General features: G+C 51.4%; 1 long non-coding RNA gene across 1 annotated transcript; it reads right to left on the bottom strand.

Annotated features, from left to right (window-relative positions):
* Nucleotides 1-10576: 10576 nt before the first annotated feature.
* LOC138750430 (uncharacterized) lies at nt 10577-15792 on the bottom strand. Its single transcript, XR_011349335.1, has 3 exons — nt 15192-15792; nt 14013-14311; nt 10577-11502 (listed from the first exon to the last, which is right to left on the bottom strand). It is a non-coding gene; the product is annotated as an uncharacterized lncRNA (long non-coding RNA).
* Between the last annotated feature and the right edge of the window lie 749 nt (nt 15793-16541).

The raw sequence follows: 16541 nt of genomic DNA, 5'->3' as shown, positions 1-16541 counted from the left end.
TAAACCTTTCATGCCAATTTCATTATCAACTCAATCAAATGTTTCAAAATAGATGATTCCCCACTTCCAAATAAAGCTTAGGATTCCATTTGTAAATAAAATCTTGGGGATCCGTATTCCCTATTGCATTAAATTCAACACAAACCCAAGCTGGAATATCATCTAAATTATACAATATATTTATAAATCTTAATTGAGCTGCTTTTCAAAATTCTTAAAATGCGGAAGACACAAACCACACCCCGCCCCCCCACCAACTCATATTTCCAAGTCAATTTTTCCTAAGAAACCCTGGGCATTTTATCTTTACATAATTTCCGAACCGCCATATTTAAATCCTGACAATGCAATTTGTTGAGCTCCTTGTTTATAAACTAACGGTTGAAATACATCTGACATAAAATTCTTTCCCTGATCTGATTTCATTTCTTGAGGCAAAACAAACCAATTGAAAAAATTTTTCTCGAGCCCCAGACACAGTTTATGCTTTAATGTTCCCAAGTGGTATGGGTTCTGTACACCTGGAAACATCCAAGCTAACTCATCAAGAATACAGGTACAATATTTTACCTCAGTAATTTAATTTACTAAGACATTTTTATATACGAGAAATATTAAATTAATATTAAAGGTTAACACAACTCCGTGACATATTTGAATAGTCAAGGTATTAAAGGTGAGTGGGAGAATGGATCAGTTCATGATGGAATGGACACAATGGGCGAAATGGCCTACTTCTGCTCCTGTATCTTATTGTCTCATATTTTACAAAGCACAGATGTTTTTTTCAACCCCAATTTGTAAATATCAGTTTTGGCTTTTGAAATGAAAATTGCACACATTTTTGCACAGCAAAGATGTCGGTTTTGACCCAAAAACAGGACATAGTTTGAAAAATACAACTTTTGTCCCTTTTTAGCAAAACACTCCATACTTTCCTTCAAAACACAACCTTCAGTTTTTGTTTATTAGAACCTCCACTTCTCCCAAAACAACCATTGTACACAAATTCTCCAAAACACCACAACCATTCCTTAATTTGGCAACATTTCTCCTAAATATTGGCAACATTTATGCTGGCATTGCTCGGACGCCCTAATCAGAGTGACCCACAGTCGCCAGGAGTGGGTGCTGCCACGCGAGCCATCATCCAAGTAAATGGCTCGCGAGACTATCTTGTGACTTGAAGTCAAGCTGGTGTAAATACGATCAATAACTCTCTCTCTGTTTTGTGCAAAGAATCTTGCATATAAGAACGAAAGAGAGTTGGAGTGTGGTTTGGTGAAACTCTGTGTCCTTCATTAATTCTCTGAGTCAACTCAAAGTGGGAGTTCGATTCCTCATCTACGTGTGCAGCCCAGACAGTTTGGGCACAGTTACACCAGGTGTACACATTGCCCAAAGCCTTTGGGATCAGCATTGTGGTGCACACAATAATCACGTCAAATAGGATGGAGTGATTAAACACCTTCAATGACCAAAAACCTGAGCATTACTGATACACGACTGGGCCAGGTTCCATGAACAGAAGCAAGAGGGGGCAAGTCCGGGAAATCCAGGGTGGAGCTAAGGGAGAGGTTGGAGAAGGTCAGGTAGATATGGACTGGCCAGTCCATACATCTATATCAAAGCCTTTCACCACTTCTTTGAGATAAAACCCAACGAGGTGATGGGGCGACACAGAGCACATACTGTACTTTATGACATACATAGTTCATAGTGTCCATCACAGGTTCAGCCTGTCGGGTGGTCTTGTGATGCTCTGTGGCTTCCGAGGCACTAGGCCCTCCCAATTTTGTGCCAGCTCCCCTTCTCGCTTCAGTCTGTGTACGGACCTGAATCATTAACTGACCATCTCTCTCCATGGACACTGCCTAACCAGCTGAGTTCCTCCAGCTTCATTCTTTATTCCTCATTCTGGTGGTCCTTCACCTAAAGGCAGAATGGGCTCACAGGGAGAAACAGCCTCCTGCTCCTACTTTATTCTGTGTTGGGGAAAACCTATTCTAAATCCTCGTTCACTCCTTGAGGTGATCGGTCCTTGGCATCTGTTGGCCCTTGTACAGAACAAAGGCCACTCTTCTGCCTCTCACCCTGAAAGGACTCAGTTCAACCTTGTGCCATTTGGGGGATTAGTATTGGGGGAGTGTCAGGTATTGAAGGTTGAGGGTAATAAGACGTGGGTTTGTTGGGGGATCAGTTAGAGGTTATCTGCCCACTCATTTCAACTGAATCCACATAGACCTGCATCATTCTGTGTCATATTAAGCCCTGACCACAAAAATCCCCCCATTCACTTTCCAATTTGATGAAGGGTGCCGAATATTAGCTGGATCTTGTTCTGATAATTGCGATGAAGACATCATCACACAGATTTTGCCAGGAAGCTAGGAGAGAGAGTGACCAAGGACATTTCAGACAGGAATAAATTCTCAACTCCTCGACTGAGTCTCATATCCTAATGCCTGCCTCATCTCTAAAACAATAGTGCGAATTGACTACAGCTGGAGCCACTTTCAGCTGCATTCTACGTCAAGAATCAGTCTGCAGAAGCAGAAACAGCCCTATGGAATGTTCTTTCAGATGGCAGCCTGAAAGGGACAGCTGCAGGAGAGGCGCCTCAGAGCGCACTCCAGTTCCTGTCAGCGCAGGACATCAGGGCAGGTGCGGCTGGCACAGGATGTTGGGGCAGAGGAGGCTGTCAGGCAGCAGTGATTGGTGGTGTCGGGTGCGGTGATGGGGGCTCTCGGGTGAGGTGAATGGGGCTGTCGGACGTGGGAAGGGTGGGTTGTCGGGCATGAGGAGGGGGGCTGTCAGGCGCGGGGATTTGGGTCCCTGACTGATTATCATCAGGCGGCTGCATTCAGGTTCCTCGAGGGAATTGCTCAGACACGGAGATCATACCTCCCGAAGGAAGATTGGTAAGTACTCTTCCGAGCCGCATCAGGCTCTTTCACATGGCCTCCTTACAGCCGCATTCAGGTAGAATATGTGACTTTACATCGGGGGTATTCTGGCCACCTGAAGGAGGCTCATCAGGCCTGATCCAAAGGCTGCAATAAGCCTTCAGCACCACTCAGTCCCAGAATGGCAGTTTCTGCTTTGAACTGTTAGCCACCATTGTCAACTTCAAGAATTAAAAATTCCTATGAAATTAGACATTTACATGTGTAAATTGGAAACCAGAAATCAGACAGGCAGAGAATGATTACCAATGTGGACTGTGAGCAACCCTTCCAGATTTCTGTTGAAATTTTGTAGACCAGAAGGATGTTCTTAATTATAATGGGCACATGAGATTAAATTGCCAACAACAAATCCTTTCTATGTCTTGAGGAAGAGGATGTGCAAAATGTAAAGCAGAAGCTGTACTAATACCTTCCAAGAAATGTTATCCAATTTGTTGGCAGGAAAATGTCTTAAAAGCTCTACCATGTGACTGTGTTCTTTAACTCCCGTTCAAACATTGATAGTGAGGTGAGTCTGTTCACCCACCACTGGTACCCCTCATTCTTACTGGCATGACTCAATAAAGACTGTGTTTTAGAGTTTGTGGTTTGTTACTGTACCTTTTTGTACCTTGACAGGAAATCGACTTCAACAAGGGTGAGAAAAAAAAAACACTCAAACCCCTTACATGGTGACAGATTGAAACTGGGTTACTGTCACGAAGAACATTCTTCCAAACATGCCAAGATCAAAATTCAATTGATTGTCATGGTATAAAGTGCAATATTACACAAAATTCACTTCATTCAGTCATAAAGCAGACAGAGTCACATCAGCAGGAAGTTAGACATAGTGTTCCTTGCAGTTAAGAGGAAAAGAGAATTCCCTGAGTCCCCTACAGCCCACAAACCCAGCCCTTGCCCACAAACACCCAGCCCCCTGCCCCCAAAATCCAGCGCAAACCATCAAATGCAGTCGCCTTGTTTAGAAAAGGTAATGGGGAGAATCTTGGGAATTATAGACCAGTATAGGATCTATGAGCATTTGCAGAAGTACAGACTTCTCAAGGTCAGTCAGCATGGCTTTGTGATGGGAAGGTCATGCCTCATGAGTCTAAATGAGTTTTATTTGAGTGGGGTAACAAAGGAAATGAATGAGGGTCGTGTGGTAGATGTGGTCTACATGGATTTTAGCAAGAATTTGACGAGACTCATCAGAAAGCAATTTGGCAAAGGATCAGGGTAACTTTGGCTGTGGATAAAAAATTGTCTTGTTCGAAGAAAGCAGAGAGGAGTGGAGTGCCACAAGGATCTGTTCTGGGACCCCTGCTCTTGATGATTTTTATAAATGACCTGGATGAAGAGGCAGAAGATGGGTCAGTATGTCTGCAGATGATGTGAAGGTTGGAGGAGTTGTGGATGAAGCTGAAGGTTGTCGAAGGATAAGGATTTCAATCCAGGTAAGTGTGAGGTGATGCATTTTGGAAGGACAAACCAGAAGGCTGGGTACAAGGTTACCAGTCGGTTACATGAGTGAGGATAAACAGAGGGACTTTGGGGTTCAAATCCAAACATCCCTCAAGGTTGCCGCTCAGGTTGATAGGATAGTTATGAAGGCCAATGGGATGATGAGCTTCATTAAACTTTTCTACGTTGCCGTGCGTGAAAGTGAGGCCATTTTGGCAAGAAAGCGCAGAAAAATTAACCACGATCACAGCAGTGACCTCCACGTGAGACCTGGAGCAATCTCTTCACTGAAACAAGCGACAACTTGACCAAATATCTAATCTCATTTATAAAAATAGCACTGGCCTTCGCGAAGAGATGTATCACGATCAACTGGATGTCCGATAGCACGCTGGGCTGTGGAAATGAACTGCAGTTACCTACGGAAAAAAAAAATCACATAAACGTGACCGTTTGGTAAAGGTCTGTCAGCTGTACCTGGACCAAATAGGGGCCCAGACACTAATATAAATGAACAATAAAAGGAGTTAAAAGTAACCATTATATAGACCAAAACCAAGTTTCCCCAACTGGACTCATCTACTTGAAATCTCTGAAAATGTGGAAATGAAAACAAACTGCAATAGAGAGAGAAAAAATTCAAAGTGCAAAAGGGAGAGTCTTTAAATGAGTCCCTGAATGTGTGTTGAGTCTCGTGGTGAAGGGGTAGCAGCTGTTCCTGAACCTGGCTATACCTCTTTCCTGATGGGAGCAGTGAGAACAGAGCGGGTGATGTGGATCCTTGATTGCTGCTGCTCTCTGACAGCAGCGTTCCCTGCAAATGTTCTCAATGGTGGAGGGTTTTTACCTGAGATGTCCAGGGCGGTGTCCAAGACAATACCTCAAGCCTTCTACAAACTGAACCTTTCCCCCCTCACACCCGTAAAACACTATTTTTCTCGCATCAATGTGCCTGTCTAAATGTTAAAGGTCCCTATTATTCCAGACTCCACTATCCTGCCCGGCCATGCGCTACAGGCATCCGCAGCCTTGTGGGTCCCTGTCCCCACTCAGCCTTCTGGGTCCCCGTCGCCCCTCAGCATTCTGGGTCCCCGTCCCCGTCCCCCCTCAGCCTTCTGGGTCCCAGACCCGTCCTCCCTCAGCCTTTTGGGTCCCCGTCCCCCCTCAGCCTTCAGGGTCCCCGTGCCCTGAGCCTTCTGGGTCCCCGTCCCCCCTGAGCCTTCTGGGTCCCCGTCCCCCCTGAGCCTGCTGGGTCCCCGTCCCCGTACCCCCTCAGCCTTCTGGGGTCCCCGTCCCCCCTCAGCCTTCTGGGTCCCCGTTCCCCCTCAGACTTCTAGGTCACCGTCCCCGTCCGCCCTCAGCCTTCTGGGTCCCCGTCCCCCCTCAGCCTTCTGGGTCCCCGTCCCTCCTCAGCCTTCTGGGTCCCCGTCCCCCCTCAGCCTTCTGGGTCCACGTCCCACCTCAGCCTTCTGGGTCCCCGTCCCCCCTCAGCCTTCTGGGTCCCCGTCGCCCCTCAGCCTTCTGGGTCCCCGTCCCCCCTCAGCCTTCTGGGTCCCTGTCCCCCCTCAGCCTTCTCGGTCCCCGTCCCCCCTCAGCCTTCTGGGTCCCCGTCCCCGTCCCCCCTCAGCCTTCTGGGTCCCAGTCCCCCCTCAGCCTTCTGGGAACCGGTCCCTCCTCAGCCTTCTGGGTCCCCGTCCCCCCTCAGCCTTCTGGGTCCACGTCCCCCCTCAGCCTTCTGGGTCCCCGTTCCCCCTCAGCCTTCTGGGTCCCCGTCCCCCTCAGCCTTCTGGGTCCCGGTCCCCCCTCAGCCTTCTGGGTCCCCGTCCCCACACAGCCTTCTGGCTCGCCGTCCCCTCTCAGCCTCTGGGTCGCCGTCCCCCTCAGCCTTCTGGGTCCCCGTCCCCCCTCAGCCGTCTGGGTCCCCGTCCCCCCACAGCCTTCTGGGTCCCCGTCCCCCCTCAGCCCTCTGGATCCCCGTCCCCGTCCCCCCTCAGCTTTTTGGATCTCAGCCTTCTGGGTCCCCGTCCCCCCTCAGCCTTCTGGGTCCCCGTCCCCCCTCAGCCCTCTGGATCCCCGTCCCCGTCCCCCCTCAGCCTTTTGGATCCCCGTCCCTCTCAGCCTTTTGGATCCCTGTCCCTCTCCCCCCTCAGCCTTCTGGGTCCCGTCCCCCCTCAGCCTTCTGGGTCTCCGTCCACCCTCAGCATTCTTGGTCCCCGTCCCCCCTCAGCCTTGTGGGTCCCCGTCCCCCCTCAGCCTTCAGGGTCCCCGTCCCCCCTCAGCCTTCAGGGTCCCCGTCCCCCCTCAGCCTTCTGGGTCCCCGTCCCCCCTCAGCCTTCTGGGTCCCCGTCCCCCCTCAGCCTTCTGGGACCCCGTCCCCCCTCAGCCTTCTGGGTCCCCGTCCCCCCTCAGCCTTCTGGGTCCCCGTCCCCCCTCAGCCTTCTGGGTCCCGGTCCCCCCTCATCCTTCTGGGTCCCCGTCCCCACACAGCCTTCTGGGTCCCCGTCCCCTCTCAGCCTTCTGGGTCGCCGTCCCACTCAGCCTTCTGGGTCCCCGTCCCCGTCCCCGTCCCGCCTCAGCCTTCTGGGTCCCAGTCACCCTCAATCTTCTGGGTCTGCGTCCCCCCTCAGCCCTCTGGATCCCCGTCCCCCCTCAGCCTTCTGGCTACCCGTCCCCCCTCAGCCTTCTGGGTCCCGGTCCCCCCTCAGCCTTCTGGGTCCCCGTCCCCACACAGCCTTCCGGGTCCCCGTCCCCTCTCAACCTTCTGGGTCGCCCTCCCGCTCAGCTTTCTGGATCCCCGTCCCCCCTCAGCCGTCTAGGTCCCCGTCCCCCCACAGCCTTCTGGGTCCCTGTCCCCCCTCAGCCCTCTGGATCCCCGTCCCCATCCCCCCTCAGCCTTTTGGGTCTCAGCCTTCTGGGTCCCCATCCCCCCTCAGCCTTCTGGGACCCCGTCCCCCCTCAGCCCTCTGGATCCCCGTCCCCGTCCCCCCTCAGCCTTTTGGATCCCGATCCCTCTCCCCCCTCAGCCTTCTGGGTCCCCGTCCCCCCTCAGCCTTCTGGGTCCCCGTCCCCCCTCAGCCTTCTGGGTCCCCGTCCCCCCTCAGCCTTCTGGGTCCCCGTCCCCCCTCAGCCTTCTGGGTCCCCGTCCCCCCTCAGCCTTGTGGGTCCCCGTCCCGCCTCAGCCATGTGGGTCTCCGTATCCCCTCAGGCTTGTGGGTCCCCGTACCCCCTCAGGCTTGTGGGTCCCCGTACCCCCTCAGGCTTGTGGGTCCCCGTCCCCACTCAGGCTTGTGGGTCCCCGTCCCCCCTCAGGCTTGTGGGTCCACGTTCCCCCCTCAGCCTTCTGGGTCTCCGTCCCCCCTCAGCCTTCTGGGTCCCAGTTCCCCCTCAGCCTTCTGGGTCCCCGTCCCCCCTCAGCCTTCTGGGTCCACGCCCTCGCTCAGCCTTCTGGGTCTCCGTCCTCCCTCAGCCTTCTGGGTCCCAGTTCCCCCTCAGACTTCTGGGTCCCCGTCCCAGTTCCCCCTCAGCCTTCTGGGTCCCCGTCCCCGTCCCCCCTCAGCCTTCTGGGTCCCCGTCCCCGTCACCCCTCAGCCTTCTGGGTCCCCGACCCCCTCAGCCTTCTGGGTCCCCGTCCCCCCTCAGCCTTCTGGGTCCCCGTCCCCCCTCAGCCTTCTGGGTCCCCGTCCCCCCTCAGCCTTCTGGGTCCCCGTCCCCCCTCAGCCTTCTGGGTCCCCGTCCCCCCTCAGCCTTTGGGTCCCCGTCCCCCCTCAGCCTTCTGGGTCCTGATCACCCTCACCCTTCTGGGTCCTGATCACCCTCACCCTTCTGGGTCCTGATCACCCTCACCCCTCTGGGTCCTGATCACCCTCACCCCTCTGGGTCCTGATCAACCTCACCCCTCTGGGTCCTGATCACCCTCACCCTTCTGGGTCCTGATCACCCTCACCCCTCTGGGTCCTGATCACCCTCACCCCTCTGGGTCCTGATCACCCTCACCCCTCTGGCGGGACCCCCTCACCCTTCTGGGTCCTTGTCCCCTCTCCCAGCAGCCTCACCATTCCCCTGCCCCCCTCAGCCTCGCGAGTCCCTGACCCCCCCTCAGCCTCGCGGGTCCCCGACGCCCCCCTCAGCCTCGCGGGTCCCCGACGCCCCCCTCAGCCTCGCGGGTCCCCGACACCCACCCCTCAGCCTCGCGTGTCCCCGACACCCCCCCTCAGCCTCGCGGGTCCCCGACCCCCCCCCTCAACCTCGCGGGTCACCGACCCCCGCCTCAGCCTCGCGGGTCCCCCGACCCCCCTCAGACTCGCGGGTCCCCCGACCCCCCTCAGCCTCGCGGGTCCCCCGACCCCCCTCAGCCTCGCGGGTCCCCCAACCCCCCTCAGCCTCGCGGGCCCCGACTCCCCTCAGACTCGCGGGCCCCCTCAGTCTCGCGGGTCCCCCTCCCCCCCTCAGCCTCGCGGACCCGACCCCCCCCTCTCAGCCTCGCGGGCCCCGACCCCCCCCCCCTCAGCCTCGCGGGCCCCGACCCCCCCCTCAGCCTCGCGGGCCCCGACCCCCCCCTCAGCCTCACGGACCCCGACCCCGCTCAACCTCGCGGGCCCCGAGCCCCCCTTCAGCCTCTCGGGCCCCGACCCCCCTCAGCCTCGCGGGTCCCCGACTACCACACACCTAATGTCACCCCGCCACAAACTCCCTCACGGTTCCCCGGCCCCACCTCATAACCATCTCCCCGCCAGTTCCCCTCCGAGCTCCGGCCGCCCCGGACCCAAAGGGCGACCCGTGGAAACTCCCTCCTCCCTGGTCTCGCTCCCAAAATGCCCCGATTCCCGCCCGTGAAGCACCGACACGAACCTCTCCCGCTCGAGACCAACTGCTCCAAAGGCGGGAAAGATCAACAACATGGCGGCCCCCAGGGGTCGCTCTCGCGAGAGCTTGAGCCACCCCTCCACGGGATCTCTTGCCAGCCCAGTCCCACTGGGGAAGGGGCCGAGAGCTGCCTCGGGCCTCCAGTCCATCTCCCCTTCAGGCTGCACATTTCCACACCAGGACCTGCCCCACATTCCCCCCCAAGATTCCAGTCCATCCCACCTCCACCACCTTGGCCCAAAACTCATTCCACGCTCCCACCCCCCTCTGAGGGAAGAAAATCCCCCTTCAATCTCAATCCATGTCCTCCTCTTTGAATCTCTCTCACTCTCCTTGGAAACAGCCTGTCCCCATGGACACGATCCGTCCCCCCTCACAATTTTCAAATCTTCCTCAATCTTCTACGCTCCAGGGAATAAAGTCCCAGCCTGTCCAACCTTCCCCTGGAACTCAAACCCCGAAAGCCAGAACACCTTCTTGTCCCTCTCCACGACGCGCTGTCTCATTCCTATCCTTCCTCTCCTCCAGCCACCCAAACGGCACACAATGTTCCCAAGTTGGCCTCACCCATGCCTCGTCCAACTTCCTCGTGGCCTCCCACCTCCTGCACTCAATCCTCTCATTTCTGAAGGCCAAAATACCAGAAGCTTTCTTCACTCCCCCCACCACCCCCCCCCCCATCTCCACATGGGACTCCACTTTCGGGCAGTTCTGTACCACAGTTCCTCAATCCCTTTGTTTGACAACACTCCTCAATGGTGTACCATTTAACATTCAAACTCTTACGTTTTAAGAATCAATTGCAGAGATCCATGGATGTGGGGAGTCAGGAGGGTTAGGGACTGGGTGCAGGTCGACGAGACTGGCAGAATGATATTTCACCATGAACGAGAAGGGCTGAAGGGTCTCTTTTCTTTGCTGTGGTGTTTCTAGGTAGAGTTCACACCATTCTCAGGAAGGAGGATGAGCAGACAGATGTCATGGTCCAAGGGTAGGAAAGGTGATGAGATCCTGCCAGGAGAGACGAGGGAGTTAAGTGCGAAGGTGAAGGGCACAACCAAGGGGTCTCTCTCTCTCTGTCTGTGTGTGTGTGTGTGTCACTACGACTGTGTGTGACTCTCTCTGTCTGTGTGTCTCTCTGTCTGTGTGTCTCTCTGTCTGTGTGTCTCTCTGTCTGTGTGTCTCTCTCTGTCTGTGTCTCTCTCTCTGTCTGTGTCTCTCTCTCTTTCTGTGTCTCTCTCTGTCTGTGTCTCTCTGTCTGTGTGTGTCTGTCTGTGTGTGTCTGTCTGTGTGTGTCTGTCTGTGTGTGTCTGTCTGTGTGTGTCTCTCTGTCTCTCTCGCTGTCAGTGTCTCTCTCTCTGTCTCTGTCTGTGTGTGTTTCTGTGTGTGTGTGTCTGTGTATCTGTCTCTCTGTGTCTGTGTGTGTGTCTGTCTGTCTGGGTATGTGTGTGTCTCTCTCGGTGTCTCTCTGTCTGTTTGTGTGTGTGTCTCTCTCTGTGTCTCTGTGTGTGTCACTGTCTGTGTGTCTCTCTCCCTCTGTCTAAATGAGTGTCTCTGTGTCTGTATGTGTGTGTGTCTCTCTCTCTGTCTGTGTATCTGTGTGTGTCTCTGTATCTGCGTGTCTCTGTGTCTGTGTGTGTCTCTGTCTCTCTGTGTGTCTCTCTGTGTGTCTGTCTCTGTCTGTGTGTGTGTCTGTCTCTCTGTCGTGTGTGTATCTCTCTCTGTCTCTATGTGTGTCTCTCTGTCTCTGTGTGTGTGTCTCTCTCTCTCCGTCTGTGTGTGTCTCTCTCCGTCTATGTGTGTCTATCTGTCTGTCTGTGTCTCTGTCTGTGTGTGTCTGTCTGTCTCTCTGTCAGTGTCTCTCTCTCCGTCTGTGTGTGTCTCTCTCCGTCTGTGTGTGTCTATCTGTCTGTGTGTGTCTCTGTCTGTGTGTGTCTGTCTGTCTCTCTGTCTCGCTGTCAGTGTCTCTCTCTCTGTCTGTGTGTGTTTCTGTGTGTGTCTCTCTGTGTGCATGTGTGTCCGTGTGTGTGTGTATCTGTCTCTCTGTGTCTGTGTGTGTGTGTCTGTCTGGGTATGTGTGTGTCTCTCTCTCAGTGTCTCTAATATGTGCTTATTCATTACCCACCATTGTCCATCCCTACTGATGGTGCAGGCTTTGTTCCCCAAGGCGTCCGTATTGGCTGTCCATAGACCATCTCTGCCCCAACGCATTCCTCGGTGTCACCTACGTTAAAATCAAGATGGCATCAGCACCTTTTTGGGCACTTTTAGCCGTGTTTCCTCAGTTGTTCTGGCCAGTTTTGTGTTTCGTTCACATATTCCTGCTGCCTGGAGTTAATGGCACTCGTGGAAGATTGCCAGTTCCTGAAACAATTCTTCATTTATCTTATTTGTAACATTTTTACATTTAATTTAACATATGCATTAAAAAACTTAAATTTCTTCTTTGAAAATAAGATAAAATTAATGCATAGTGATTTAAAAAGTAACCCCTCCCACAGCTGCCCAATAGAAAACAATAAAGAGAGAAAACATCTAGATAGTATTTATAAAAATTGAGCAAAACTCTCAAATAAAATCTTGCTTTTCTTGGTTAATAGGAGTCAGAAAGTTCGTGTTGGGTGATTAAAACTTAATTCCTACAATTAGTAAATACACATCCCAAATCTTCAAAAGAGAAATTCAAATTTGTTCCGTGAATTCGATGTAATTATTTCAAGTGGGATACAACGGGCTATTTCAGTGTGGCCATCGACCCATTCCCAAATACGCATCGGACTTCCAAGTTACTGCCACACATTTTACCCCTATAACAATTACAGCACAGAAACAGGTCATTTGGCCCTTCTTGTCTGCACTGAACTAAATACTCTCCTCTCGTACCACCTCTCTGCATTCCCCTCCCCTCCAATTTTCCCTGAAATGACAAAATGGACCCAGCCGCCACTATTTCTCCCGGAAGCTCACTCCACTGAACCACCACTCTGAGTCAAGAAGATCCCCCTCATGTTACTTCCAAACTTTTGCCTCTTAACTCAATACCTCCTGTTTCAATCTCTGCTCCCCGCAATGAAAAAAGTCTCTCCACATCAATTCGTTCTATCCTCCTAGTAATTTTAAAGACCTCAATCAAATCCCCTCTCAACCATCTACAATCCAAAGAATAAAGACATCATTTGCTCAATCTTTCTTTGTAATCTAGTTGCTGATATCCAGGTAACATTGACGTAAATCTTCTCTGCACCCTCTCGACTTTGTTGATAGCTTTCCTCTCATCTGGTGACCAGAACTGCACACAGTACTCTCAACAGGGCCTCACCAATACCTTGTCTAGTCTCAACCTCACTGCCCGACTCCAGTATTCTATGCTATGGTTGATTAAGGCCTGCTATTTGAACAGATACTTTTCGAGGTACTCTCTGATTACCCTCCAATAATTAACCTATCACTGTCAGGCTCACCTGGTTGGCTTTTGAAGCCGTTTTTAAACAAAGGAACATTAGATTACATCCATTCCTCTGGCACCTCACCCGTGGATAAACAGGTTTTAAATATTTCTGTCAGAGCCCTTGCAATTTCTACTCTTCTTTCCCTCAAGGCCAAGGGAATATCATGTCAGACCTCCATCCACCAACAGACAAAAATCAGCCATCACAAGGTGAAGGCAGGACAGTAGTCCCACCTCTCCAGCACGAGTCACCCCAGGATCAAATCAGCACTGACTGCAAGAAGTTTCTACATCCTCTCGGTGTCTGTGTGGATTTCCTCCCACACTCCACAGCTCAAGGGGGCCGTAAGTTCATTGGCGATTTGGGAAGCTCAAGGCCATGGGGTGGAAGTGCACATTCTGGTCCTGGGGCCATCAATTCAATTCAACAGCACAGATGAACCTTTGGGCACGACCTGATCTTTTTCTGGTTTCAAACTCATTATTTTTGAAAATTGTATGTGCACCTCTAATGCAACACGACTGCTGCAAAACAGGCTTCATGATACATATCCATGACAAGAACTCGGGAGAATCAGATTTGGTTACTAGACTTTTGAACAGAACAGTATCTGGACATTTTATCCCTAAACTGAAACTTTATAGACATACAGAACAAAAAGAGGGCAAAACAAGCTTGTGTCTCACCAATACCACAATTCACGGCACTTTTTAAGTTCTCAAGGGTGGCAGAAAACACAAAGAACAGACAAACTCCTTCCACATTGTCACTTTGAGAGCTTTGGACTCACCATGCTATAAATATTGCCAAGCCATCACTCCAAATCAATGACCAAAAGTACTGGCTGAGGGATAGATTTGAGACATTTTAACTGCTATGTAGCAATCAGGCACAAGGAAAATTGCTGCTTCCATTGTAAAGTATTTAAGAATCTCAGACCACAAACAACCTTCACCCCAAAAAACAAGCAATTCTCCACAATAAAACTAGGTTTCCTACCTGTCTGCAAGTATCTGCTCTCTTGAGTCTGAATGGCACAACTGGGGAAACCGTTTCAAACCCATGACCTGAAACAGCATATTCTCTTCCCCTAATTGGAGCTGTCTTGCAATTGGCCACCACTGCCCGAGCAAGAATGAACTGGGAGATCTCACACTTGCTCCTTCACAGGTGAGACCTCCCTGTGCATTGGAGCTCCATATTATCCATCTTGCTCTATTTTGTTAACCTTAATCAAGTCTCCTCTCATTCTCCAACACTCCCATGAAAAATAAAAATCATGTACCCTGTAGTTCGCGAGTCCGGACACCAGGTGGTGGTATTATACCTAGATCTCTCTCTCTCCCTTGCTTCATGCATGCAGTACTCAGTGTGAACAGGCGGTGGCAGCACTTTACAGCCCTTGCAATCTGCAGCTTGGACAGTAATGGTTGGTTTGCACCAAGATTGAAGATTTGGAGATTTCCCATTGATTGGCAGAGAACATACTCGACATCACATCCAACCCTGAGATTCCCTTTTTTCTGTGGACACGGCCGAATTACCACGAATGGGTCGTGCAAAAATAAACGGTTCAGTGGAAACCTGGAAAGATAAAAGAATTGAAAACAAAGAAAATCAATAAAGTGCTGCAAGAGTCCTGAAATGAGTTCCTGATTGAGTTTGTTGTTGAGGAGTCTGAAGGTGGAGGGAGAGCAGCTGTTCCTGAACCTGGGGGTCTGAGTCTTGAGGCACCGAGAATTCTTTCCTGATGGCAGCAGTGAGAAGAGAAAGAGAGAGTGTGGATCTTTGGTGATTGCTGATGTTTTCTGACAGCACCATTCCCTGTCGATAAACTCAATAGTGGGGAGAGTTTTGTCTGTGATGTCCTGGGCTGTGTCCACGACCTTTTGGAGGGCTTTATTCTCAGGGGTATTGGTGTCCCCATACCAGACCATGATGCAGCCAGTCAGCACACTTTCCACCACATCTCTGTCAAAATTTGCCAGGGTTTCTGGTGTCATCCCAAACCTCCACAAACCCCTGAGGAATTAGAGGCGCTGACATGCTTTCTTCACGAGGACATTGGTGTTGGGTCCAGGAAGAATTTTTGAGATGGTGACTCCCAAGAACCTAAATTCGCTCACCCTCTCCACCCCTGATCCCCCAATCATCACTGGATTTTAAACCTCTGGCTTTCCATTCCTGAACTCAACAATCAACTCCTTGGTTTTGGTGACATTGAGTGCGAGGTTGTTGTTGATGCACCATTCAGCTCGGTTTTCAAACTCCCTCCTGCATGTGGACTCATCCCCTTCCTTTATACAACCCACGTCCGTGGTATCGTCAGCAAATTTGGAGGGGATATTGTTGATGTACCGAGCCACACAGTCGTGGGTGTAAAGTGAGTAGAGTGGGGGCTAAGAACACAGCCCTGTGGTGCTCTGGTACTGATGGAGATCGTGGAGGGGATATTCTTACCAACCTTCACTGATTGTGGTCTGGAGGTGTTAACTCCCAGGTCTTGGAGTTTGCTGGTCAGTTTGGAGGGGATGATGGTGTTAAATGCCGAGCTGTAGTTGATAAAGAGCATCTTTACTGTTCAGGTGCTCCAGGGATTGGTGTAGGGCCAGTAAGACAACATCTGCTGTTATTATGAGAGGCGAACTGGAATGGATCCACATCACCACTCAGACAGGAGCCTTTCCAAACACTTCTTCACTGTTAATGCAAGTGCAACTGGTCGATAGTCATTCAGGCAGGTGATTACACTCTTCTTGGGCTCCGGTGTGATTGACACCTGTTGGAAACAGATGGGGACCAGTCAGGATGCTTTCCTTGGATACCAGATGGCAGTTTGGCAGGGGGACGGGAACCACAATATGAGAGCAGAAGTTCAAAAGCATGAGGGGACATGTTCTGAGTTTGTCAAAAAAAAAGACAGGCAGAGGAAAAAAACAGATGGAGTCAGTCAGAGGGTTTGAAATGTCTATTTCAATGCAAGGAATAAAGGGGATGAACTTTGAGCATGGATCAGTATGTACAACTATGATGTTGTGACTGTTACAGAGTCTTGGTTGGAGGAAGGGCAGGATTTGCTGATGCAGGTCCTAGGGTTTGGGTTTAAAAGGAATAGAATGAGGGGTAGTGGGGTGGGGGGCGAATAATGTTACTGGTCAGGGATAGTATCCCAGCTATAGAAAGGGAGGAAATTGCAGAGGGGGTGTCCACTGAGACAGTGAGGATATTTAAAAGATATGGATAGAAGAAGAGTAGTAGCCTGTATTGTCATTTAAAACCAGGACACAGTTTAAAAATGAAATGACAGCCTCCAGAAACTACAATGCTAACCAGCAAACTGTGATTCCACATCAGGCAACACAAGATGCCATTTCAACTCCAGATAAAAGATCAAAACTACACAAGACTAAAATGCACCTATATAACGAGAAGAAAAAAGTCCCAACAATGGCACAGACTCGGGAACCTCCAGGCCAGGTTCACTCCAGTCACCGGGACATCTCCTCTGCAGATCAGACAGCCAGGCATACACCATTCACTCCAGGCGTCCAGATGCAGATCTGCCACAGCAGGTGGGGAAACAGAGGAGGAGAAAGCAAAGTAGGGAAACAGAGGGATGGAAATATCGAAGTGGAAACGGAGGGGGTGAAACGGAGGGAGACAAACAGAGGCGGGGAAACGGAGGCGGCAAAACAGGAAGGGAAACAGAGGCGTTGGAACAGATGGTTGGAATAAGAATAGAGGAAAGAGTGGTGGAGAAATCAAGGTAGGGAAAGAGAGACGGGGAATGAGAGACGGGGAATCAGAGGCGGGG

Source organism: Narcine bancroftii, unplaced genomic scaffold (assembly GCF_036971445.1).
Source record: "Narcine bancroftii isolate sNarBan1 unplaced genomic scaffold, sNarBan1.hap1 Scaffold_147, whole genome shotgun sequence".
In the NCBI taxonomy this organism is placed as follows: Eukaryota; Metazoa; Chordata; class Chondrichthyes; order Torpediniformes; family Narcinidae; genus Narcine; species Narcine bancroftii.
Note: the sequence above shows the minus strand (reverse complement) of the source record. Positions and strands in the feature narration are given on the sequence as shown.